This window comes from Cherax quadricarinatus, chromosome 16, assembly GCF_038502225.1.
Source record: "Cherax quadricarinatus isolate ZL_2023a chromosome 16, ASM3850222v1, whole genome shotgun sequence".
In the NCBI taxonomy this organism is placed as follows: domain Eukaryota; kingdom Metazoa; phylum Arthropoda; class Malacostraca; order Decapoda; family Parastacidae; genus Cherax; species Cherax quadricarinatus.
The window spans coordinates 9,623,789-9,650,482 of record NC_091307.1 but is presented as its reverse complement, the minus strand read 5'-3'; the positions used below and the strand labels follow the sequence as shown (position 1 = coordinate 9,650,482).

Sequence of the window (26,694 nt, the reverse complement as noted above, 5' to 3'; positions counted from 1 at the left end):
CTGCGCGTCTCCCCCGCCTCACCCACCCAACTCCCAGCACCACCCCATCTGTAGAGGGTACTTCTCCCCTAACCCACGATGTCAGCGATGGCACTGCAGGGAGTGCCGGGCTCACAGGAACTTCCACTACAGGGACAGCATCGTGGAGTTCGACCGCGAGGCAGCTGTCAGGTGTGCCACAGGCAGTGTGTACTCAGTTCCTCAAGCTTCAACATCCGTGCACACGAGGGCCTGGGATCTTCAGTCAACTTGGCGTCCACCAGGACGCTGACATGTCCCTAGGACAGCTCTCCATCGGGCTGCTAACGGAGTCACTGGCTTCTTGGACCTCTTGGGGAGGGTCGATGGTGCTCGTGCAAGCAGCAGATCCCGGGGCAACTTGCTGCTGTTTGCAATGGCTGTCTACCGAGGAAAGACAGGCACCTAGCAACATCTGTTGTTGGGGCTATGTTTGTTAACTGCTCATTACTCTGTAATTTGTCTATGATTGTAATCATGTGATAACGTGTTTATCATTCATTACCTTTGAAACTTGTCATGATTTTGACCAGCTCTACCTGGAGCTCATTACCTTTGTAAATTCTCATGATTAATGTGTTTATGATTCATTACCTTTGCAATTATTCATGAGTGTGACCAGCTCTACCTGGAGCTCATTACCTTTGTAACTTGGTCATGATTATGACCAGATCTAGTTCATTACCATTGTAACTTGCTCAGCTATCAAAACTTTGGAGTCCAGTCCCTGGACCAATTATGTACCTCTGTAATCTTTTGACTACCGCCCACAGGATGGGTATGGGGTGCATAATAAACATATTAAACTAACAACTTTTTCTTCTTCTCCCTCTTCCCCTTTCTTCTTTCCTTTTTCTCCTCTGGGTTGTCTTTCTTCTGTCTCGTGTTTCTGTTCCTTCATTATTTATTTCACCACTTCCCCTTTCACCCACCTCTGTGCACTTGCTCTCCTTCTGTGGGCACATAGCTCCCTTGCAGTGCTCCCCTTTCTTTGTATTTGACTGGCTCCTCCTCCTTATTCCCCACTACTATCACTACCACTACTACTATTACTACTACTACTACTACTTCTACTACCACTACTACTACTACTACTACTACTACTACTACTACTACTACTACTACTACTACTACTACTACTACCACCACTACCTCTTCCTGCCTATATATAGCCGTCCTGCTCCACTTCTGGTTAGTGTGACTTTGTAAATGGTCCAAGTCGGACCGAAACGTCGTCGTAAGCTTCTCTTCTATGTGCGGGTTATATGTGTATCGTTCCAGTCACGGTATTGTGCCTTTTCTTTTTTTTTTTTTGTTATTCACCTAGCAAGTAAGTAGGCACTTACTTGACTGTTATGGGTCGCATCCAGGGGGACAAGATTAAAGGACCCAAGATAATTTAAGAGTCCCCGATGACGCAGTGATGATTTTTTGGGGGTTATCCCCAGTGGAAACAAGTTACTCTGTCTGACTTTCTTGGATTATCCTAGGTAAGTATATTTATGCGTATCTATACCTGAATAAACTTAATAATCCTAGGTGGATAATCCTCAGGGTTAAAAATCCTAACTGGCTTAGCGCTTCTTTTTGGTTATAATAATAAAAACCCTAACAAATCTTATCTTATCCTGGAAGGCTTGGATAACTTCCAAAGAGCCTTCAGAAGCGAAGCTTCAAACGTTTAAGAAAGGTTCCTCTGGATACAAGGGTTGGAGAGTGTAGTTCAAGAGTGTCGGTGCATATATGACCATGTTGGGGAAAAGTGTGAAATTTTCACTCCCATTAAATCACGCTAATTTAATTTCGGTTTACCTCTTCTGAACAAACTTGTTGATGTAGTAAAATAGTAGAAAAGAAATCGTTGGAATCCGTGCCATACCTGGAAAATGACTCAATTGATCGATTTCAACCTTTCACCACTGGTGTGGTTTCCTGAACACAAAGGTCACGCTGCTGTTGGGTGGGATAAGTCCCAATTTTCTAGTTTTATTGAATTAATAGTGACATTCATTTATTTATTCAGTAACTAAAGAATACTTATGACTGGCTTAAAAATATTATTAACGATACATTTTATAATAAGGATGATAACCCACAAGTTTAGTCAGATTAAATGTAAACTTGAAATTCTCCTGAAATTTTAAAAAAATGGAATTAGATCAATTACGGGAGAATGCCTTTTCTGATCGGTTTCAAACTTTAACTGATTAAATTAGTGGGTTTCTATTGAAACACAGCTTAGTCTTTGTGAATTGTGTAAATTTCAATTTGCTACATTTATTAAACAAATAACTAGAGAAAGCCTCTTCCAATCGACTTCAAACCCTAAATGCTGGTGCATCTTAATAGGAGGTATTTCTGTAGTAATTTTGGGCTATGTGGATGCAAATGTGCCATTTCTTGTCAAATTTGTTATATTGGATTAAAAAAAATAAAAAAATAAAACATATTTTCCTTACAGGATTGTAGAATGTAAACGAGAAAAGCAAGCTGGGAAAAAAATAATAATCCGCGTTTTTATGGTATTTTTAAGTTTAATGAGAAACTCCCATTTTTCGAAACATTGTCAGTATTTTCGCTTTCGCATAAATTTTCGTTTATTTTTCGAGAACGTCTCATTCAATCTGCTTCAGATTTTCAACGCTTGTGTGATGTATCTTGGACAAGATTCACGGGACTATTTCCATGCATGGATGCACCATGAACAATGCTACATAGCCCATTCCCAAATTCTGTTTACGTGTGACAGGTGAAGACAGGCTCCTCTGATCGCCTTCAGATTATTATTATTATAATCAAAAAGAAGCGCTAAGCCACAAGGGCTATACAGCGATCGCCTTCAAAACTTCAGTACTCGTGTATCCTACAGAAGGTTGGTATATTTAATGGAGTGTGTTGATTCAATTTTTCCACTTTTATTGTACCTTATTGCCTCCTTTTGCCTTATTTCTGTGAGGAATTCTTGATCCAAGGAACTGGATTTATTTTCCCCCTAGCTTGGATCGAATTTGAATACCTTTCATGCCACAGGCACTATCCCCTACGGGTTTAGCGCTTTCCTGTAATTAAGATATAACAACTGAACAGCATCAATCTTCAGTGGCTGATGCACCGTGTAAAATGGATGGAACGTTACATGGGTGTAGGCACAAATTTTGTTGGATTTACAATAACTGGAAAATGTATCTTCTGGTCAGCTTTAAACTTTTAATGTTGATGTGTTGTCCTCCAAGGCACGACCTACTTCCACTAGTGGTTATGTCCACTCATACCACTGTTCCACCTCATTTGTTATCAGTATATAATCCCCATCTCCACGAATATACTGCACATAGTTATAATCATAATAATATTTTTTGAAAGGGGGTGGAGTGGTAAGCCAGCGGAAGACCTCGGTCAGATGACCAGAAACTTCAGTAGTGGGTCATCATATGACTAAGACCCGCGTCAGGAAACACTTGCCCTGTTTCCCGACAAACCTAACCTAACCTAATATACTGTACTTTTATCAGGATTGGTGGACTGAACACATCGACTCCGGGCTGAGGGACTGATCGCCTCACGCTCCTCCTCATCTTCTACCATTCTCTGCATTGGACTGAAGAAGTCACTGGCTGGCGAAACGTTCCCAGAATAAAGATACCAAATGATGCACAAGTGTCTCATTTGTCTTCCTCATGAGTACAATAATTAGTTTCAAGCCTCTCGATCATACAAGGGTCGTTACGGATGCTACACCTTTACACTACAAGGAAAGAATACCTTAATACCTAATAATTGAGATTAAATTATTATAATCACTGGGAAGCGCTAAACCCGTAGGATTATACAGCTCCTTTCGGGAGGGAGATGGAAGGTATTCAGGCTCAATTCAGGGAACTGGGGCAAAGATCCGATTTCCTAGATCAAGAGCCCTTCACCAGCATCAAGGAACCTTCCTTGAGGGGAATGAGATTAAAGTAAATTCTCCGTGTATACACACGCCGAGAAACACATACCTCGATGTACATAAATACCCAGAGATGTTCATTTTGGTGTAAATACACCGAGATACACACCTCTAGCTGTAATTGGATGTGTGCCAGGATATATGGTAGGTGTCACTGCTGCCTCTCTGCCTCATGTTACTTCCCAGAGGAAATTTAAAAGCATAACACAAGACTAGCCAACACAACAGTACGCTGCGCTCTTAACTATATGTCCACAAACATATGCGGTTTCAAGGACTGTGTCTTAGCTTTTGTCCCGCCTCTCAACTCATCGCTTCCCAGATTCACTCCTAGTCTCGTGGGCCCTATCATAATTCCTCTTAAAGCTTCCACCACATCCTCGTTGAGATCATTCTGCTTCCCGACCACTCTGAGACTAAAGAAATACTTCCTGATATCCCTGTCTCATCTGTGTCTAACATTCGGCTGTGTCCTCGAATACCTGTTTCTTGCCTTTGTAACAGCCTATCCCCATCAGTTCCTCTGAACATAAAATTTGTATATTGTTATCATGTTCCTCCCTGATTCTTCTGTTTTCCAATGTCGATAAATTAAATTTCATTAGCCTCTCCTCGTGGTTCATACCACATTGCTCTGGAACAAGTCTCATTGTATACTTCTGCTTGGATACTTCCACATCATACCTGTGTGTGTGTGTGTGTGTGTGTGTGTACTCACCTAGTTGAGGTTGCAGGGGTCGAGTCCTAGCTCCTGGCCCCGCCTCTTCACCGTGTGTACTCACCTAGTTGTACTCACCTAGTTGAGGTTGCAGGGGTCGAGTCCAAACTCCTGGCCCCGCCTCTTCACTGGTCGCCACTTGGTCACTCTCCCTGAACCGTGAGTTTTATCTTACCTCTGCTTAAAGCTATATATGGATCCTGCCTCCACTACATCTCTTCCCAAACTATTCCACTTCGTGACTACTCTGTGGCTGAAGAAATACTTCTTAACATCCCTGTGATTCATCTGTGTCTTCAGCTTCCAACTGTGTCCCCTTGTTGCTGTGTCCAGTCTCTGGAACATCCTGTCTTTGTCCACCTTGTCAATTCCTCTCAGTATTTTGTAAGTCGTTGTCATGTCCCCCCTATCTCTCCTGTCCTCCAGTGTCGTCAGGTTGATTTCCCTTAACCTCTCCTCGTAGGACATACCTCTTAGCTCTGGGACTAGTCTTGTGGCAAACCTTTGCACTTTCTCTAGCTTCTTTACATGCTTGGCTAGGTGTGGGTTCCAAACTGGTGCCGCATACTCCAATATGGGCCTAACGTACACGGTGTACAGGGTCCTGAACGACTCCTTATTAAGATGTCGGAATGCTGTTCTGAGGTTTGCCAGGCGCCCATATGCTGCAGCAGTTATTTGGTTGATGTGCGCTTCAGGAGATGTGCCTGGTGTTATACTCACCCCAAGATCTTTTTCCTTGAGTGAGGTTTGTAGTCTCTGGCCCCCCTAGACTGTACTCCGTCTGCGGTCTTGTTTGCCCTTCCCCAGTCTTCATGACTTTGCACTTGGTGGGATTGAACTCCAGGAGCCAATTGCTGGACCAGGTCTGCAGCCTGTCCAGATCCCTTTGTAGTTCTGCCTGGTCTTCGATCGAATGAATTCTTCTCATCAACTTCACGTCATCTGCAAACAGTGACACCTCAGAGTTTATTCCTTCTGTCATGTCGTTCACAAATACCAGAAACAGCACTAGTCCTAGGACTGACCCCTGTGGGACCCCGCTGGTCACAGGTGCCCACTCTGACACCTCGGGACGTACCTTTACTCGCTGCTGTCTTCCTGACAAATATTCCCTGATCCATCGTAGTGCCTTCCCTGTTATCCCTGCTTGGTCCTCCAGTTTTTGCACTAATCTCTTGTGTGGTACTGTGTCAAACGCCTTCTTGCAGTCCAAGAAAATGCAATCCACCCACCCCTCTCTCTCTTGTCTTACTACTGTTACCTTGTCATAGAACTCCAGTAGGTTTGTGACACAGGATTTCCCGTCCCTGAAACCATGTTGGGTGCTGTTGATGAGATCATTCCTTTCTAGGTGTTCCACCACTCTTCTCCTGACAATCTTCTCCATGACTTTGCATACTATACATGTCAGTGACACTGGTCTGTAGTTTAGTGCTTCATGTCTGTCTCCTTTTTTAAAGATTGGGACTATATTTGCTGTCTTCCATGCCTCAGGCAATCTCCCTGTTTCGATAGATGTATTGAATATTGTTGTTAAGGGTACACATAGCGCCCCTTCTCCCTCTCTCAGGACCCATGGAGAGACGTTATCTGGCCCCATTGCCTTTGAGGTATCTAGCTCACTCAGAAGCCTCTTCAATTCTTCCTCGGTTGTGTGTACCGTGTCCAGCACCTGGTAATGTGCCACACCTCTCCGTCCCTCTGGAGCCCCTTCTGTCTCCTCTGTGAACACTTCTTTGAATCTCTTGTTGAGTTCCTCACATACTCCACGGTCATTTCTTGTTGTCTCTCCTCCTTCCTTCCTTAGCCTGATTACCTGGTCCTTGACTGTTGTTTTCCTCCTGATGTGGCTGTATAACAGCTTCGGGTCAGATTTGGCTTTCGCTGCTATGTCGTTTTCATATTGTCGTTGGGCCTCCCTTCTTATCTGTGCATATTCGTTTCTGGCTCTACGACTGCTCTCCTTATTCGCCTGGGTCCTTTGCCTTCTATATTTCTTCCATTCCCTAACACACTTGGTTTTTGCCTCCTTGCACCTTTGTGTGTGTGTGTGTGTGTGTGTGTCGCTGGACCTGGAAGAAACACTGGGCGTTTCCTTACACCGGTTATCTATGTACACCAGCAGTAAAATGGGTACCTGGGTGTTAGTCGACCGGTGTGGGTCGCATCCTGGGACAAAACTGACCTAATTTGCCCGAAATGCTCAGCATAACAAGCGGCTTTCTATATAGTAGTACATCATTGATGTCAGCTAGGCCTGTATACCTTGAACATGTCCTTGTAGAAATAGATATATTATGAGTGATCCAGCTGGGTCCACCGCTGGACCGGGAGGTCTAGTTGTGGTTGCATCAATGAGTGATCCAGCTGGGTCCACCGCTGGACCGGGAGGGCTAGTTGTGGTTGTATCAATGAGTGATCCAACTGGGTCCACCACTGGACCGGGAGGGCTAGTTGTGGTTGCATCAATGAGTGATCTAGCTGGGTCCACCACTGGACTGGGAGGGCTAGTTGTGGTTATATCAATGAGTGATCCAGCTGGGTCCACCGCTGGACCGGGAGGGCTAGTTGTGGTTGTATCAATGAGTGATCCAGCTGGGTCCATCACTGGACCGGGAGGGCTAGTTGTGGTTGTATCAATGAGTGATCCAGCTGGGTCCACCGCTGGACCGGGAGGTCTAGTTGTGGTTGTATCAATGAGTGATCCAGCTGGGTCCACCACTGGACCGGGAGGGCTAGTTGTGGTTATATCAATGAGTGATCCAGCTGGGTCCACCGCTGGACCGGGAGGTCTAGTTGTGGTTGTATCAATGAGTGATCCAGCTGGGTCCACCACTGGACCGGGAGGGTTAGTTGTGGTTGTATCAATGAGTGATCCAGCTGGGTCCACCGCTGGACCGGGAGGGCTAGTTGTGGTTGTATCAATGAGTGATCCAGCTGGGTCCACCACTGGACCGGGAGGGCTAGTTGTGGTTATATCAATGAGTGATCCAGCTGGGTCCACCGCTGGACTGGGAGGGCTAGTTGTGGTTATATCAATGAGTGATCCAGCTGGGTCCACCGCTGGACCGGGAGGGCTAGTTGTGGTTATATCAATGAGTGATCCAGCTGGGTCCACCGCTGGACCGGGAGGGCTAGTTGTGGTTATATCAATGAGTGATCCAGCTGGGTCCATCACTGGACCGGGAGGTCTAGTTGTGGTTATATCAATGAGTGATCCAGCTGGGTCCATCACTGGACCGGGAGGTCTAGTTGTGGTTGTATCAATGAGTGATCCAGCTGGGTCCACCGCTGGACCGGGAGGGCTAGTTGTGGTTGTATCAATGAGTGATCCAGCTGGGTCCATCACTGGACCGGGAGGGCTAGTTGTGGTTATATCAATGAGTGATCCAGCTGGGTCCACCGCTGGACCGGGAGGGCTAGTTGTGGTTATATCAATGAGTGATCCAGCTGGGTCCATCACTGGACCGGGAGGTCTAGTTGTGGTTATATCAATGAGTGATCCAGCTGGGTCCATCACTGGACCGGGAGGTCTAGTTGTGGTTGTATCAATGAGTGATCCAGCTGGGTCCACCGCTGGACCGGGAGGGCTAGTTGTGGTTGTATCAATGAGTGATCCAGCTGGGTCCATCACTGGACCGGGAGGGCTAGTTGTGGTTATATCAATGAGTGATCCAGCTAGGTCCACCACTGGACCGGGAGGGCTAGTTGTGGTTATATCATTGAGTGATCCAGCTGTGTACATCACTGGACCGGGAGGGCTAGTTGTGGTTATATCAATGAGTGATCCAGCTGGGTCCACCACTGGACCGGGAGGGCTAGTTGTGGTTATATTAATGAGTGATCCAGCTGGGTCCACCACTGGACCGGCAGGGCTAGTTGTGGTTATATTAATGAGTGATCCAGCTGGGTCCACCACTGGACCGGGAGGGCTAGTTGTGGTTGTATCAATGAGTGATCCAGCTGGGTCCACCGCTGGACCGGGAGGTCTAGTTGTGGTTATATCAATGAGTGATCCAGCTGGGTCCACCACTGGACCGGGAGGGTTAGTTGTGGTTGTATCAATGAGTGATCCAGCTGGGTCCACCGCTGGACCGGGAGGGTTAGTTGTGGTTGTATCAATGAGTGATCCAGCTGGGTCCACCGCTGGACCGGGAGGGTTAGTTGTGGTTGTATCAATGAGTGATCCAGCTGGGTCCACCGCTGGACCGGGAGGGTTAGTTGTGGTTGTATCAATGAGTGATCCAGCTGGGTCCACCACTGGACCGGGAGGGTTAGTTGTGGTTGTATCAATGAGTGATCCAGCTGGGTCCATCACTGGACCGGGAGGGTTAGTTGTGGTTGTATCAATGAGTGATCCAGCTGGGTCCACCGCTGGACCGGGAGGGTTAGTTGTGGTTGTATCAATGAGTGATCCAGCTGGGTCCACCACTGGACCGGGAGGGTTAGTTGTGGTTGTATCAATGAGTGATCCAGCTGGGTCCATCACTGGACCGGGAGGGTTAGTTGTGGTTGTATCAATGAGTGATCCAGCTGGGTCCACCACTGGACCGGGAGGGTTAGTTGTGGTTGTATCAATGAGTGATCCAGCTGGGTCCATCACTGGACCGGGAGGGTTAGTTGTGGTTGTATCAATGAGTGATCCAGCTGGGTCCACCGCTGGACCGGGAGGGCTAGTTGTGGTTATATCAATGAGTGATCCAGCTGGGTCCACCGCTGGACCGGGAGGGCTAGTTGTGGTTATATCAATGAGTGATCCAGCTGGGTCCACCACTGGACCGGGAGGTCTAGTTGTGGTTATATCAATGAGTGATCCAGCTGGGTCCACCGCTGGACCGGGAGGGCTAGTTGTGGTTATATCAATGAGTGATCCAGCTGGGTCCACCACTGGACCGGGAGGGCTAGTTGTGGTTATATCAATGAGTGATCCAGCTGGGTCCACCGCTGGACCGGGAGGGCTAGTTGTGGTTATATCAATGAGTGATCCAGCTGGGTCCACCGCTGGACCGGGAGGTCTGGTTGACTGAAGCTCTCAGCGGCAGCCTCAAAGTCAGTGTGTTCCAAACATTGGTGGAGGGAGGGTGTTGTGGAGGTGCTCCTTCCAGACCGCTGGCACTCTTCTATTTCCCCCTTTCGAGACTGAAGTTTGTGAGTGATAGTGCAGACATCCATTGCTTTCTCTTATATATATGTTAGTATCACCCGTCGAGGGTTTTTTGAAAGTTACAAACGGGAGAAATAGTGACTCCAGCAGAGTGGAGATTACCAGCTAAGTGCTATATGCTTTTGCTCACCTACATCAAGACATGCATGAATGATTTATTATGAACTCTGGAATGTCATACTTTTATTATACACAACAAGGCACCGGATATACCCAAATAACAATTTTCATTATTTTTTTTTTGTCTGTGATATAACGACACTACTGATTTTCAGCGTTATCTCTCAGTTCTATGCAGCCATATATGGCATTGATGCACAATTGGTTTCATCTCGTGAATGTGTATAATATAGGAAGGCAGGAACTATAACATGGGCTGCGTATGTAGTGAATCAGTGCCACGGGGATGTTAAGCCACTGAATGGTTAAGTTGCACAGCAAACAACCCACTTACAGTTTAATATTCCAACCCTTCCCCCTGCCCAGTCAAGGGCTTGTGAGGGGAGGGATCTGATATTTTCCTTGGATCGAACCTGTTGCTTCCCATTACACATGCATTGTCACCACTGTAAATGTAGTTTATTCATATTATTCATTTATTCTCTTGTTATTTAGTCCCTCAAGGAAGGTTCCTTGATGCTGGTGAGGGGCTCTTGATCTAGGGAATTGGATCTGTGCTCCAGTTACCTGAATTAAGCCTGAATACCTTTCACATCCCTCCACAGGCGCTGTATAATCCTACGGGTTTAGCGTTTACTTTATAATCTTGTTATTGATTGCAATTAATGTGTTGTATAATATGATTTAAAACTTGTCCAATTACCACGATATATGATATTTTACTCGTTCAAGGAATAGGGGGAGGGTGCCTTGATTCTGATGACGGGTTCTTCATCCAAGAAACTGGAGATTCTTTCCTCCATGATTCAAGCCTATTACCTCCCATTCTGGTGTTGAATATTATTATTATAATCAAAAGAAGCACCAAACCGCAAGGCTGGTGTTGAATAACCCCAACCGATTTAGCGCTTTCCCTTGAATATAATAACCCGCAAGTATTTTCTGGGTGTGTGTAATCAGGTTCTTCTCAATTCCAAGTGGTCTGAATCGTTCCCAGTAGTTTTAGATGTTATATTGGCTTGGCACTATGCGGGCAGAAAGCACACCACTCGGTGTATGTACCCGCTGTGAAGTGTAAATTTAAAATGATATATACTGTTGCTGTAGTTCCCGTTTTCTGTTCACATTTTGCAGTGCAGTCCCACAGTTTTAAAAGGCATGTTGTTGAGAGTACGATACTTTGTAAGAGTGAGAGACTTAATAAGTAGAAATGCTGGTTACTTTTAGGGAAAGATTCATTAGCCCTCTCAAAGGTCATATATACACTAAGATTTAATCCAAAATTTAAGATAGGCTTCATTCTAGTAATCTGTATATGATTACAGATTTTACAGCGTTGTAAATATATACATTGGTTCCAAGAAGCGTGATTATTGTTTATTGTTTAAATTGAATATTGGTAGTTATTTAATAATTAAAAATCAAAATTAGTATGCATTGTACCATACTAGTAGGCTATGAGCTAAGTATAATCACATCCATTATTATTATTATTATAATCAAGGGGAAGTGCTAAACCCGTAGGATTATACAGCGCTTGGGGGGGGGATGTGGAAGGCATTCAGACTTAATTCGGGGAACTGGAGCACAGATCCAATTCCCTAAATCAAGAGCCTTTCACCAACATCAAGGAACCTTCCCTGAGGGGTAATCACATCCAGAGACCATGCAAACACAGACAAGATTAAGACATTTGTCTTGGACTGACAAGATGGCCAGGAGTAAGCAAACAATACATTTATAGGGCTCTGTTGTTTGTACTGATGATAGGCGATATTTGTACTGATACCTGATGTTTGTAATTATGTATCTGGAGAGTGCCTTCAGGGTCATACATGTTGATTGACTTATATTTATTACAAGAGGATAAGCATGAACACTGCAGTAGGCTTATTGGCCCATGATAGGCAAATCTAACTCGCACCCAACCACACCCCCTCATACACCCGTCCAACCTATTTTTATTTTTTTTATTTTATTTATTTTATGTCTTTGCAAACAGTACACTGAGATTTTATATTTAAAGCCAAACATAATTCTCGCCGTTCATCCGTCAGTGTAGTGTATTCCATTCATCCACGATCCAGTACATACCTATATCCTCTCTAAACCAAAATTTGTTCAACTTGTATCCATTGCTGGTCCCGCAACCCGGTGATAGACCAGGTCACCAAACTTAGAAAATAAATAGTACAAATAAAAACTATTAGGAAAGACGTATGAAAGGTAAGTGATAATAGAAGTTCGTAAGATGCTATCTTAAGACGTATGACTTTGCCAAGCTAATCGCATATCTTTAGCCGACAGATAAGATATATGACCGATAAGATATGATTACTTTGAAGAAATTTGTGGTGCCCGTCTCTGATAATACCCTCGTTCACCTTTGATACAGGTGAATGGCTCTTCATTCAAGGAATTGAAGCAATCCACTCTCTATCATCCATTCCCAAGGCGCATTACGACCCTGAAGGGTTTAACGCTTCCCATGACTATTAATCCATGAATAATTCATATATTGCATATTATTAGTAGTAGTATTTGGGAAATGATTAACACAAAGTGGTCAAACAGCGCTTGGGAATGGAAAGCAATTAGGTTTGATCCGAGGAAGGGGAAGATAAAACCCCGATTCCTTGGATTAAGAGCTCTTAACTGACATCAAAGCATACCCCCGTCCACTTGAAGATTATCATTTTCGCGGTGTATATTCATTTACCTTGGTTACGTTTACTGTTGAATCACGTGGGGAGACTTGCCTCAGCAGCAGAACGTTGGGCTCAAAACCGAATGAACTCGGGTTAGATTTCTTGGCTGAGGAGGACCGGAAAGACGTTTGAGAAAGTCTCATTACACTTGCTTCCTCCTCATCTAGCAGTAAATAGGTACCTAGGGAAGTACCTAGGTACTAGTAGAAATAAGCAATACTTGGTTGGGTTATCTTGAGTTAATAACCATGTTGGGTTCATAACCCTGCTAGGGTAATAACCCTCCTGCCTCCTCGGCTAATCATAACTTTGAATTAATTCTTACTTATTTTCGAGATGGATGTTTAATACGGTCCTGTGTTTTATGTATCAACAAAAAATAACAATTCCTTGACTGGAACAAGCAAGACCACACAATGAATATATAAGCTTGACGGTTCAGGACTGACCAAAACGTCCTCCACTTTCCGCTTTACATTTGTTTGTTTGCTGTTTTTTGGTTCACATTGTATTGGTCAGACGTCGGTTCAATAGCCAGCCAGATAGCCTATTGGTCTGGCGCCGGGCCAATATCCTGTTTTTTTTTTTTCTTGAGCGTCTTTGCAGCGTTTCTCTTGTACCGTGCAGATGATGATTAGTATAAGTCTCCTTTTAGGAATTCGTTTATATTGCAGAGGTCTGCTCTTATTTTTCTCATGATCTCAATGCCTTTTACTTTTCTGGTGGAGATTTTGAATTGCATCTTTATTTTTTAGCTTGTTATGTCTTACATATAGGTAGTTTCCCATTTTATAGCACATTGTCTACCCCTCTGTAGTTAATTACCGACATGCTTCACGCCAATTGTGTGTGTGTGTGTGTGTGTGTGTGTGTGTGTGTACGTGTACGTGTGGAGATTGAGACACTTCAACGCTTGTTCAACCTTTGGACAAAGACCTACTTCGACTAGTGGATGGTACCACTATGATCCCGCCTCCGCCTGCTTCAAGTCACCTCACTACAGTATATAAGCCACGTCTACGGCCCTATGCTGTACATTCTACAAGATTGATGGACTGAACACATCGACTCCAGGCTGAGGGACTGATTACCTCATACTCCTCCTCTCCTTACGCCTTCCTCTTTGTAGTGGACTGATGAAGCCACTGTGTGGCGAAACGTTTCCTGAATAAAGATTCCCATATGCTGCATAAGTGTCTCAATCTTCAACTTGTCGGTTTTTCAAACCATTCATCACACGTGTACGTGTGCGCGCGTGCGTGTTCGCACTCGCCTAAAAGTAAAAGGACACAAGTGCAACTAATGTGACATTTATTGTGGCAACGTTTCGCTCTCCAGGAGCTTTATCAAGCCATTACAAACAATACATGGACACAGAGGGTATATAAAGGCTCAGAGTGAGGTGAATACTAGTGAGGTACCATTTCGATGTTCACTAGTGGTAGTAGTAGTAGTAGTAGTAGTAGTAGTGACAAAAGTAATACAATATGGAAGAGCAATTAATTCGTACATGAGTAAAAGGATATAAAAGCTATTACTTGGGTAACATAAAAATAGGTTGGACAAATATAAACTGGAATGAGGCAGGTTGTTTCAGTGTTCACTCTCTGTGCTTTGTGTAGTATAACAGGAGAGACTATGTGATGGCAGGGTTTACTGTTTTCAGGAGGATTCTTGCTAAGACTTCGGAGATGGTGAAGCTGCCGTTGTTTTGTTTAATTGTATTCGAAACAGCGATCAGTGCTGATTCAAGGCACTTGCGTGTGCGGAAATTAGTTTCTTTTATCACTAATTGGGCGTCTCTGAATTTCATAAGATGATTGGTGGAATTTCGGTGTTGTACACAGGCGTTGTTTAAGTTGTCGTTCCTACATGCGTATATGTGTTCATTGAGGCGGGTGTCGAGGTTTCTTGCTGTTTCACCTACGTAGATCTTGTCACAGCCTCCACAGGGTATAGTGTAAACTCCTGCATTGACTGGTTCGTGGTGCTTGGGTTTTGTCCTGGTTAGATCCTTTATTGAAGTGGTAGAAGCGATGGCGACTCTGGTGTTAGCTTGTGAAAGTACTTTTGAGACGTTTAGTGCAACCTGGCTGTTGGGAAGAATTATAACTTTGTTGGGAGCGGTGTTGATGCGTGGAGAATTGATGATCTGAAGAGCTCTTTTCTTGCAGTCTTTGATGAAAAAAGAAGGAAATTGTAACTCAGTGAATGTTTGGTGAATGTAAGTACATTCCTCGTCAAGAAACTCAGGACTACAAATTCGGTATGCTCTTAGGAAAAACCCGATGATGATGCCTCTTTTGGTCTTGGTATCTTGACTGGAATAGAAGTGTGTGAGATCATTTTTATTGGTGGGTTTCCGATAAACTTGAAATCTTAGGTTGTTGTCTACTTTGTGAATGAGGACGTCGAGGAAAGGTAGCTTGTCATTGGACTCTTCTTCTAGTGTAAACTGAATCGCTGGTTCAACTGCGTTGAGCCTTGCCTGAAGATCCCGTACATCAAAACGTTTTGGAGTTATTACGAGGACATCGTCCACGTAACGTAACCAAGTGACGCTTGAAGGGATGATGTTGGCGAAGTGTTCGGACTCTAGGTGTTCCATGTATAAGTTGGCTAGGACGGCACTTATTGGGGACCCCATTCCCATGCCGTAGGTTTGTTTGTAGAGCTTGTTATTGAAGGAAAAACAGTTGAAGTTAACACAGAGTTCAATCAAGTCAACAAAATCTCCGGGAGGTAAAGGAAGATTAAGGTCCTGGTTGACTTTACGTCGTAGAACCTCGATGGCTTTTTTGGTAGGTACTTTTGTGAAGAGGGAAGTCACATCCAAACTGCTTAGTTTCTTGTTACGGATGGAGAGGTTACGGATGCGGTTGAGAAGGTCGCCTGAGTGTTTAAGATGAGCGGGGCTGATGGTCCCCAGAAGGCAGGAAAGATGTTTGGCAAGAACTCCGGCTAGTTTGTGTGGAGCACTGCCTATTCCTGACGTGATTGGTCTGAGAGGAATATTGTGTTTATGGGTCTTGGGTAAACCATACATGTGTGCTGGTTTAGGGTTGCTTGGTAACAAGTACAGAAGTTTCTTCCCTTCTCTAGTGCGTTTGAGTATTTGTCTGGTTTTGTATAGAAAGTCTTTGGTGAGCGTCTCCCACTGTTGAGTGCTGATGGGTTCGTATGTAGATTGATCATTCAAAAGGTCCATCATTTTAGTGTTGTAGTCACTGGTGTTGAGTATGACGACTCCACCTCCTTTGTCGGCGGTGGTGACGATAATGTTGGGGTCGTTGGCGAGGTCCTTAAGGGCAGTGATGTATCTTCTAGGAAGATTAGAAGAAGAAGGTTCACATAAAGCTGCAGTGAGAAGGCCCTGTATATAACCCTTCTGGAAGTTGCTGTCACTGTGTCTATGGTTCCTGGTAACAAGATTGAGTTGATAGTTAGGTTTGCGTATGTTGGTGGTAAATTTGAGTCCCAGACTCAGTGCTTGTTTCTCGTAGTCGGTTAAGGTGCGTGACGATAAGTTGTTTATCAGAGGTACATGACTGTTTGCGTGAGTTTGCAGTCTGGTGGTGGAAGGAAATGGGACGCGAATCCCTGATAAACAACTTATCGTCACGCACCAGACTACGAGAAACAAGCACTGAGTCTGGGACTCAAATTTACCACCAACATACGCAAACCTAACTATCAACTCAATCTTGTTACCAGGAACCATAGACACAGTAGCAACTTCCAGAAGGGTTATATACAGGGCCTTCTCACTGCAGCTTTATGTGAACCTTCTTCTTCTAATCTTCCTAGAAGATACATCACTGCCCTTAAGGACCTCGCCAACGACCCCAACATTATCGTCACCACCGCCGACAAAGGAGGTGGAGTCGTCATACTCAACACCAGTGACTACAACACTAAAATGATGGACCTTTTGAATGATCAATCTACATACGAACCCATCAGCACTCAACAGTGGGAGACGCTCACCAAAGACTTTCTATACAAAACCAGACAAATACTCAAACGCACTAGAGAAGGGAAGAAACTTCTGTACTTGTTACCAAGCAACCCTAAACCAGCACACATGTATGGTTTACCCAAGACCCATAAACACAATATTCCTCTCAGACCAATCACGTCAGGAATAGGCAGTGCTCCACACAAACTAGCCGGAGTTCTTGCCAAACATCTTTCCTGCCTTCTGGGGACCATCAGCCCCGCTCATCTTAAACACTCAGGCGACCTTCTCAACCGCATCCGTAACCTCTCCATCCGTAACAAGAAACTAAGCAGTTTGGATGTGACTTCCCTCTTCACAAAAGTACCTACCAAAAAAGCCATCGAGGTTCTACGACGTAAAGTCAACCAGGACCTTAATCTTCCTTTACCTCCCGGAGATTTTGTTGACTTGATTGAACTCTGTGTTAACTTCAACTGTTTTTCCTTCAATAACAAGCTCTACAAACAAACCTACGGCATGGGAATGGGGTCCCCAATAAGTGCCGTCCTAGCCAACTTATACATGGAACACCTAGAGTCCGAACACTTCGCCAACATCATCCCTTCAAGCGTCACTTGGTTACGTTACGTGGACGATGTCCTCGTAATAACTCCAAAACGTTTTGATGTACGGGATCTTCAGGCAAGGCTCAACGCAGTTGAACCAGCGATTCAGTTTACACTAGAAGAAGAGTCCAATGACAAGCTACCTTTCCTCGACGTCCTCATTCACAAAGTAGACAACAACCTAAGATTTCAAGTTTATCGGAAACCCACCAATAAAAATGATCTCACACACTTCTATTCCAGTCAAGATACCAAGACCAAAAGAGGCATCATCATCGGGTTTTTCCTAAGAGCATACCGAATTTGTAGTCCTGAGTTTCTTGACGAGGAATGTACTTACATTCACCAAACATTCACTGAGTTACAATTTCCTTCTTTTTTCATCAAAGACTGCAAGAAAAGAGCTCTTCAGATCATCAATTCTCCACGCATCAACACCGCTCCCAACAAAGTTATAATTCTTCCCAACAGCCAGGTTGCACTAAACGTCTCAAAAGTACTTTCACAAGCTAACACCAGAGTCGCCATCGCTTCTACCACTTCAATAAAGGATCTAACCAGGACAAAACCCAAGCACCACGAACCAGTCAATGCAGGAGTTTACACTATACCCTGTGGAGGCTGTGACAAGATCTACGTAGGTGAAACAGCAAGAAACCTCGACACCCGCCTCAATGAACACATATACGCATGTAGGAACGACAACTTAAACAACGCCTGTGTACAACACCGAAATTCCACCAATCATCTTATGAAATTCAGAGACGCCCAATTAGTGATAAAAGAAACTAATTTCCGCACACGCAAGTGCCTTGAATCAGCACTGATCGCTGTTTCGAATACAATTAAACAAAACAACGGCAGCTTCACCATCTCCGAAGTCTTAGCAAGAATCCTCCTGAAAACAGTAAACCCTGCCATCACATAGTCTCTCCTGTTATACTACACAAAGCACAGAGAGTGAACACTGAAACAACCTGCCTCATTCCAGTTTATATTTGTCCAACCTATTTTTATGTTACCCAAGTAATAGCTTTTATATCCTTTTACTCATGTACGAATTAATTGCTCTACCATATTGTATTACTACCACTACTACTACTACTACTACTACCACTAGTGAACATCGAAATGGTACCTCACTAGTATTCACCTCACTCTGAGCCTTTATATACCCTCTGTGTCCATGTATTGTTTGTAATGGCTTGATAAAGCTCCTGGAGAGCGAAACGTTGCCACAATAAATGTCACATTAGTTGCACTTGTGTCCTTTTACTTTACATATTGTCGGTAATTCTACCAACTTTATTACAACTCTGTTAGAAAACCAGTACTTACCTATGTCCTTTCTAAATCTAAATTTATCCAACTTAAATCCATTATTCCTGGTTCTTACCTGGTTCGACACCCTCAGTACTTTATTAATGTCTCCCTTGTTTATGCCCGTCATCCACTTATACACTTCAATGATATCTCCCCTCATTCTACGCCTCTCCAGAGAGTGGAGATTTAAGGCTTTAAGTCTATCTTCATACGGGAGGTTCCTTACACAGTAAACCATTTTAGTCATTCTTCTCTGTATGTTCTCTAATGAGTCTATGTCCATCCTGTAGTATAGTGTGTATAGTTTGCAGTCATGGAGAAGATATCAAGAGGAGAGTGGTAGAACACCTGGAACGGAACAAGATTATAAACGACAACGAGCACGGATTCATGGAAGGCAAATCCTGTGGTATGACAAAGCTCAGGGAGCAGAGAGAGAGGGCCTAGTAGCGATCAGTGAAGAGGCGGGGCCAGGAGCTGAGTCTCGACCCCTGCAACCGCAATTAGGTGAGTACACACACACACACACACACACACTGTGTGTGTGTGTGTGTGTGTATATGGTATAAACCTTGGTAATAAATACCGACAAGTTGGTTTAGAAAGACACGTAAGCAAACACTATAACATATTTATTAGAAAACGTTTCGGTCCTGGGACCTTGATCACTTCTAACATACAGAGGTAGAAAGACATTATATATATAGGCGGAGAGTGAGATGTGACGCACGTGACCTGAGGAATGTCATAAGAACATAAGAATGGAGGAACACTGTAGAAGGCCTACTGGCCCATGCGAGGAAGGTCCTTATCAAAACAACCTCTGCCTATGAGGACGGGTAGACGATGAAATCATGTGACTCCTGTGTTGTTGGATATATATATATATATATTATATATATATATATATATATATATATATATATATATATATATATATATATATATTATATATATATATATATATATATTATATATTATATATATATGGTATAAACCTTGGTAATAAATACCGACAAGTTGGTTTAGAAAGACACGTAAGCAAACACTATGACATATTTATTAGAAAACGTTTCGGTCCTGGGACCTTGATCACTTGTGATCAGAAGTGATCAAGGTCCCAGGACCGAAACGTTTTCTAATAAATATGTCATAGTGTTTGCTTACGTGTCTTTCTAAACTATATATATATATATATATATATATATATATATATATATATATATATATATATATATATATATATATATATATATACATATATATATATATATATACATATATATATATATATATATATATATATATATATATATATATATATATATATATATATATATATATATATATATATATATACATACACACACACAGTATGTGTGTAAATTTACGGTATGACACACACAACCATACATTGTGGGGTGTGTTGGCTGAGTTGACCTTGAGTTTGTGGGGGTGCGTGAGAGAAGTGAAGATGGTGGGAAAGTGAGATCATACAATAGAGCGAAAAAATAATGTGCGGGACCTGAGAGTGGTAATGTCTGAGGATCTCGCTTTCAAGGATCACAACAGTGCCACGATCACATCTGCAAAGAAATTGATAGGATTGATATTGAGAATGTTCAAAACTAGAGATGCCAAGCCAATGATGATCCTTTTCAAATCACTTGTTCTCTCTAGGCTAGAATACTGCTGTACATACCCTCCAGGTGGGAAAGTGGGATAAGTGAAGATGGTGGTAAAGTGGGAGAAGTGAATGGTGGGAAAGGGTGAAGTGAAGGTGGTGGGAAATTATGGAAAGTGAAGATAGTGGGAAAGTAGGGAAAGTGAAGATGGGGAGGGTGTGGGGGCTTGGTGCATGATAGGGGCGTGGGGAAGCGATGATTTGAAGGCGAGTGGTAATATGGGCGAGAATCCCGGGAGAAGCTAGCCAGTGGCGCTGCTAAGGGATGGCGAGTTAGCAAGCACCAGATAATGACGCTTTTATCTAACAAGTTTTTTGCCATTTTCTTTCCCGGCGTTGGTGAGGAATGTAGTGTGGTACGAAGACAGTGTGTACAGCATACTTATATAGGCGATGTTTCGCTCTAAACACAGCTAGATAAAGTTGTCTCTAGAGCGAAACAGCCCATAAATATAGGTTTACTACCTATTCTTGTCGGAGTCTCTCTCTCACACGAGGACGTAATGGTGGCGAGGCGGACGACTCTTAACGTTATTTGCTGTAAGCGGTTTATATATTTACTCTCGCGTTTTACTTTAGTAATTACGTTGCATGAAAGAATTTTTTGTACGATTGGTGGTGCGAGTGAGACGATCCATTAGTGGTTCATGCCATTTCATGTTGGACCGAGGAGCTGAACTTGAAAATTTAAATCATAATTAAACATTAAATTATCAAGCATATTTGTATAAATATTATGAATAAACAGAAAAATGGATGGGGTCAAACCGAGATTCCGTGAAGTCAGTTCATTTTCAGGACCTCGATTCTGTGCTTTTCAATTTTTGTTTATTAATTGACAGGCCCCTCAGGGAAGGTTCCTTGACGCTGGTGAGGGGATCTTGATCTAGGGATTTGGATTTGTGCTCCAGTTCCCTGAATTGAGCCTGAATGCTTTCCACCCCCCAGAGGTGCTGTATAATCCTACGGGTTTAGCGCTCCCCCGTAATTATATTCATTGACAGTAATAGATATGATGTCATGTTCGCTGTTATTGCTATTATTACCTCAGTGTTGACGGTAATAGTGAGTTCTGAATATTTAACCATATTTCTTAGTAAATTAGGTAGTGTATGCTATGTATAGCGTTGAGTGTTAAGTCATGTCTGGTTGCGTTGTGTGACGCCACATACCCGGTTATGGAACAGCTGTGTGGGCGTTGTTTCCACCAATGTACTGACAGCAAACCTTCCTTAGTCCCACGCACCATGTTTTAAGTTGCACCATGGGTTGGCTACCGGGTACCACTGTTTATGCTTTATTTTGTAAATGCGTTATAAATTGCTTCAAGTGTTAACTAGCTAAATGTTTGCCTGCAAACATAACAGTTTTTAGCTTTTTTTTTTGATATTCTGCTAATAATAATAATAATAATAATAATAATAATAATAGTAATAATAATACCAAAAGCTCCGTAGAGCATCTCATCATATGACTTAGATCTACCTCCGTGCCCTCAAAGGAATATTGCAAAGTGTGGCGTAAGTCTCTAATACGTTTAAATATCTGCATTGAAGAAGTAGAAGCATTCTCTAGTTGTTGCACTGGAACTAATTTGATTTATAAAATTGCTAAATTAAAATTTACACAAAAAATCAAAGCAAAGCTTTCTTTGAGGGGAAAACACCAGCGCTAAAAGTTTGAAGCTACCCAGAAGATGCATTCCCTAGGTATTGCACAAAATCCAACTATTCCATAATTTAGTTAATCGGAATAGTTGCACCTGCGCAGCGTAAACCCAAAAGTTGTCATGAGTTTCATAAACTGAATCAACCGATAAAGGTTGAAGCCGTTCAGAAGAGGAAAACTTGGGTTATCTCACTAACTAATGCCGGTCGGTACCTCGCCATTTTTTTTTTATTTGGAACTTACCCATTTCAGTAATATTTCCAACTTTCTTTTCAGTGGGATACATTAGTGTTGAAAGTTTTGAAGCCGACCAGATGAATTTTTGTAAGTTATTGTACAGAAAGCAAAATCGGGAATGATCTATATAAAAGTGAACAGAATATAACCTTCCCCTAGCTATAGTTCACCAGTGTTGAAAAAAAAATTGAAGCCAGTCTGATGAGGCGTACTCAAGGCTTAAACGAAAATCTCTGGAGAAACTAACACTACTTGACAATTTTGTAGATGAATGGTTCAGAGAACCGACATGTTGATAAATTATATATATATATATATATATATATATATATATATATATATATATATATATATATATATATATATATATATATATATATATATATATATATATATAATTACTTGCGAATTCGCTCTGCCGTTACTTTACTAGTTAGGCCACGACTGGACAGATTTTGAAACCGGAATCTGATTACATGACTCAGCTGTTCTCCAATCACAATTATAAAAAAAAAACTCCACTCTGGTTGGTCAACTACTGCAGCTATCACTAATTCCTATTACTGATTAGATTATGTATACCTGACGTGGTATCTTAAAGTGGTTGCCTAAGTTTTCTTCCTCCAAATTGACTGTAACAATGGGACATGTTTATAAAACTATTGACGTGTAAGCCCTCTGGTCAATTTTTTTTTTCATCGACAATCATTCCTAGATTTGGGTTCCGTGCAATAACTTGTGACAGCTTCTTCTGATCGGCTTCAAACTTTTAAGCACTTGTGTATCCTACTTCTATTTATCTTTAAATCGGTGTGGTATCATTTTCGTGAAATCGCTTGATTATGCCTCGTTTGACCGGCTTCGATTTTTAATGGCTGATGCCTCATGGACATTATGGTATCCAATAAGCTTAAATTCTGTAGATGCAATTCATCCAATTTCCTGACTAGGTTAATAAACATGGCTTTGTTCGATTCTGGTTAATAATTGGAAAATACTTCCGACTGGCTTCAGCTGTGAGGAGTGGAGGGCTTTGCCAGTCTCAAACATACTGGCTTCCATGCAGTAACTGCAGAATCTTCCGATCGACTTAACACCCAAAGTGTTGGTGCACTTTAATTTTAAATATACCCTGGGCTCTCTAGGTACCAATTTTATTAAAGAAATTGTGATCCTTAAAATACTGGCCTTCATGAGATAATTTGTGAACACCTCGCCCTATCAGCTTCAAACAATCAATGCTGATGTATCTTGCTTAAAAGCTTTCGGTTCTTTTTTGGACCATGTAGATATCATTATGCAAAATTTTACTTCAACCTCTCAGCTGTTAAGGGAAGTAAACAAATTTCATTATCTTAAAAAATATTTTTCTTTCTTAAATGATTTTAGAAAATTTGAAATGGAATATAACCGGGAAGAAAAAAATAGATATATTGAAAACTCGCGTTTTGATGCCCTTTTTAAATATATTTTCGTACGGCTTCAATACACAGCCGGTCATAATATATATATATTAATGAAAATAAGAAAAAAATTTGGAGTGAGTTAAATAAGTTAAGAAAGCGTAGGGAAAGTATGGATTTGTCCGTTAAAAACAGAGTAGGGGAATTAGTAGATGGGGAGAGGGAGGTATTAGGTAGATGGCGAGAATATTTTGAGGAACTTTTAAATGTTGAGGAAGAAAGGGAGGTGGTAATTTCATGCACTGGCCAGGGAGGTATACCATCTTTTAGGAGTGAAGAAGAGCAGAATGTAAGTGTGGTGGAGGTACGTGAGGCATTACGTAGAATGAAAGGGGGTAAAGCAGCTGGAACTGATGGGATCATGACAGAAATGTTAAAAGCAGGGGGGGATATAGTGTTGGAGTGGTTGGTACTTTTGTTTAATAAATGTATGAAAGGGGAAGGTACCTAGGGATTGGCGGAGAGCATGTATAGTCACTTTATATAAAGGGAAAGGGGACAAAAGAGATTGTAAAAATTATAGAGGAATAAGTTTACTGAGTATACCAGGAAAAGTATACGGTAGGGTTATAATTGAAAGAATTAGAGGTAAGACAGAATGTAGAATTGCGGATGAGCAAGGAGGCTTCAGAGTGGGTAGGGGATGTGTAGATCAAGTGTTTACATTGGAGCATATATGTGAACAGTATTTAGATAAAGGTAGGGAAGTTTTTATTGCATTTATGGATTTAGAAAAGGCATATGATAGAGTGGATAGAGGAGCAATGTGGCAGATGTTGCAAGTTTATGGAATAGGTGGTAAGTTACTAAATGCTGTAAAGAGCTTTTATGAGGATAGTGAGGCTCAGGTTAGGGTGTGTAGAAGAGAGGGAGAATAATTCCCGGTAAAAGTAGGTCTTAGACAGGGATGTGTAATGTCACCATGGTTGTTTAATATATTTATAGATGGGGTTGTAAAAGAAGTAAATGCTAGGGTGTTCGGGAGAGGGGTGGGATTAAATTATGGGGAATCAAATTCAAAATGGGAATTGACACAGTTACTTTTTGCTGATGATACTGTGCTTATGGGAGATTCTAAAGAAAAATTGCGAAGGTTAGTGGATGAGTTTGAAAATGTGTGTAAAGGTAGAAAGTTGAAAGTGAACATAGAAAAGAGTAAGGTGATGAGGGTATCAAATGATTTAGATAAAGAAAAATTGGATATCAAATTGGGGAGGAGGAGTATGGAAGAAGTGAATGTTTTTCAGATACTTGGGAGTTGACGTGTCGGCGGATGGATTTATGAAGGATGAGGTTAATCATAGAATTGATGAGGGAAAAAAGGTGAGTGGTGCGTTGAGGTATATGTGGAGTCAAAAAACGTTATCTATGGAGGCAAAGAAGGGAATGTATGAAAGTATAGTAGTACCAACACTCTTATATGGATGTGAAGCTTGGGTGGTAAATGCAGCAGCGAGGAGACGGTTGGAGGCAGTGGAGATGTCCTGTCTAAGGGCAATGTGTGGTGTAAATATTATGCAGAAAATTCGGAGTGTGGAAATTAGGAGAAGGTGTGGAGTTAATAAAAGCATTAGTCAGAGGGCAGAAGAGGGGTTGTTGAGGTGGTTTGGTCATTTAGAGAGAATGGATCAAAGTAGAATGACATGGAAAGCATATAAATCTATAGGGGAAGGAAAGAGGGGTAGGGGTCGTCCTCGAAAGGGTTGGAAAGAGGGGGTAAAGGAGGTTTTGTGGGCGAGGGGCTTGGACTTCCAGCAAGCGTGCATGAGCGTGTTAGATAGGAGTGAATGGAGACGAATGATACTTGGGACCTGACGATCTGTTGGAGTGTGAGCAGGGTAATATTTAGTGAAGGGATTCAGGGAAACCGGTTATTTTCATATAGTCGGACTTGAGTCCTGGAAATGGGAAGTACGATGCCTGCACTTTAGGGGAGTGGTTTGGGATATTGGCAGTTTGGAGGGATATGTTGTGTATCTTTATACGTATATGCTTCTAAACTGTTGTATTCTGGGCACCTCTGCAAAAGCAGTGATAATGTGTGAGTGTGGTGAAAGTGTTGAATGATGATGAAAGTATTTTCTTTCTTTTTTGGGTCACCCTGCCTCGGTGGGAGACGACCGACTTGTTGAAAAAAAAAATATATGTGTGTGTGTGTGTGTGTGTGTGTCGTGCCGAATAGGCAGAACTTGCGATCTTGGCTTAAATAGCAACGCTCTTCTTGCCATATAGGACAAGTGAAAATTTGTGTATGCAATAATTTTGCGAAAATCATTCTGAACGTAACGAAAAAAATATATTTCACTGTGTTTGTTTAGTATTAAATTATTATAAACAAATCTAAAATATATTTAGTTGGGCTAGGCTAAAATAAATTGTTCTTGTTATAATAAGGTTAGGTAAGTTTTTTAAGATTCTTTTGGTGCAAAATTATAAATTTTTACATTAACATTAATGAAAAAAATATATCTTTAAACGTATAAGAGAAAATTTTAGAATGAACTTAATTTTAAATGAGCTCTTGCTAACTGACCAGTTTTACATATTTGGCACGACATATATATATAATATATATATATATATATATATATATATATATATATATATATATATATATATATATATATATATATATATATATATGTGTGTGTGTGTGTCGTGCCGAATATGTAAAACTGGTCAATTAGCAAGAACTCATTTAAAATTAAGTCCTTTCTGAAATTTTCTCTTATACATTTAAAGATATATTTTTTTCATTAATGTTAATGTAAAAAATTTAAATTTTGCTTCAAAAGAATCTTAGAAAACTTACCTAACCTTATTATAACAAGAACAATTTATTTTAGCCTAACCCAACTAAATATGTTTTAGATTTGTTTACAGTAATTTAATACTAAACAAACCCAGTGAAATATATTTTTTTAGTCAGGTTCAGAATGATTTTAGCGAAATTAATGCATACACAAATTTTCACTTGTCCTATTTGGCAAGATGAGTGTTGCTATTTAAGCCAAGATCGCAATTTCTGCCTATTCGGCACGACATATATATATATATATATATATATATATAT

At 41.8% G+C, this 26,694-nt stretch overlaps 1 protein-coding gene across 6 annotated transcripts in view; it reads left to right on the top strand.

Moving 5' to 3' along the window:
- Positions 1-9,736: 9,736 nt before the first annotated feature.
- The window catches only part of LOC128688855 (ras-like GTP-binding protein RhoL), a 221,196-nt gene continuing 204,238 nt past the window's right edge, over positions 9,737-26,694 (top strand). For 2 of the 6 annotated variants that reach the window (XM_070085394.1, XM_070085388.1), the window contains exon 1: positions 9,737-9,836. The gene's annotated coding sequence lies outside the window, so the exon portion shown is untranslated. Of the gene's footprint in view, positions 9,880-18,859; positions 19,077-26,694 lie in introns of all 6 variants that reach the window. The other 4 variants (XM_070085391.1, XM_070085392.1, XM_070085390.1 and 1 more) reach the window with 4 other exon arrangements.